Source organism: Austrofundulus limnaeus, unplaced genomic scaffold (genome assembly GCF_001266775.1).
Source record: "Austrofundulus limnaeus strain Quisiro unplaced genomic scaffold, Austrofundulus_limnaeus-1.0 Scaffold923, whole genome shotgun sequence".
Lineage (NCBI taxonomy): Eukaryota > Metazoa > Chordata > Actinopteri > Cyprinodontiformes > Rivulidae > Austrofundulus > Austrofundulus limnaeus.
Genome location: NW_013953325.1, coordinates 6049 through 7672, shown reverse-complemented (window position 1 = coordinate 7672; position 1624 = coordinate 6049).

Below are 1624 nucleotides of genomic sequence, written 5' to 3'. Positions count from 1 at the left end.
GACAAAATACTATTTTCCCCACTGTACATGTGTACAGAATAATCCATCATTTAAGGGACTTTTTTTAATCTGGTCTTGGTCTTGTCTCGGTCTCGCCATCCCTTGGTCTTGGTCTCGACTTGGTCCAAACCCTAAAAGTCTTGGTCTTGTCTCAGTCTCGAGACACTGTGGTCTTGGTCTTGACTTGGTCTCGGGTTAGGTGGTCTTGACTACAACACTAGTAATAGCTGATAGTCMTCTCCACAACATACTTGGAGCACTAACAGATCATGTGTCAAGGTTCCAGCCTGTTGTTAGGATTCCCTCTCTCTTCTTGTGTTTAATGTTAATAAGGATCAAGATGACAGCCTACGGTTTGCAGTACTTTCATTCTGAACTAAAAAGCAGCAATCCTTGAAGTTACAGTATGTATATAACTCTCCATCTTGCCTGACAAAGTTTTAAACAAAGTATTTGTGTGTTAGTGTTTGTAGTATATGTTAGGATTGAGTCTCAGCTACTACCATGTCAAATTTTAGGTTAATAAATGTAGAATTGGCTGAGTCATGGGATTTTTTGTGTGCTATGGTTGATTAGGCCAGTTGATTGAGCWTCTTCATTTGGATTAATTCCAAAATCAGAGTGTGGATCCAGTAGTTACTTTTTGAAAGTTTGATTAAAGTCCATCCAGTGGTATGTTAAATGATTTGCTAAAATAAACACACATACAACAAATAGACACATATGTTTGTTCTTTTTTCCTCATGGGGACTTTGAATTGACTTTCTTTCATTTACTGGTTGTTTCTATAACCTAAATCTGAACCTGGCCCAACCAAACCTGACAGGAAGGCACAGTAGTAAAATCAAAAAAGCTCTTTTCAGAGCAATCTTTGAGCAAAATTTTCCTTTATTTGTCTTCAACAACCAGAAAACACCAAGAACCACCAGCAGAGGGACCCCCAGTGACCCAGGAGTGCATCTCCCAGGGACTTGGGAGAGACGCCTTGGACCTGCCAGACCTCGATCAAAGGAGAATCCATGGAGAATCACTTCTAGCTTCCTGGGAATACTAGTTCCCTCGTCACCCGACGTTATTCATGGTCAAACTGGTGTGGGATTAAGCTCCTAAGTTTTCATCAGTCACATTTCACCATGTAAAACGTTTGTTTTATCTCCTTGTATGAGTTTGTAATGGTTTGACTCTCTTTAAAAAGTGCTTCCTGGCTCCCCCCGGCCCGGCAGCTCTCTGTTTACAAGCCTGGTAGAGACAAACTGTTTTGAATGGTTGTTTCYGAAATGTGGTGTGTTTGAGGAAATGGGGAAAAATAGGTTTCATGGTGCAGTCACGCACTTCCTGGTCACAAAACGTTCTGTAAATGCGCATATTTGGCAAAAATTATTCATCATTAAATGTGGTTTTAACATTACTTTTATAAAGTTTGAAGTCCGTGCTGTCCAATCCAGCTCACTGTTTTTTACAAAAGCCCTGTGAAAGCATCACAGCTTTGCCGATCTCAGAGTGTTAAAAGAAAAAATAATTCCTGTATCCGCATCGTGATCCAGAACAACACCAAAATTTAAAGGTGGGTTCCTTGACCCAGTACACACAGGTGGTAAAAATGTCATGACAATCAGTCCACAAG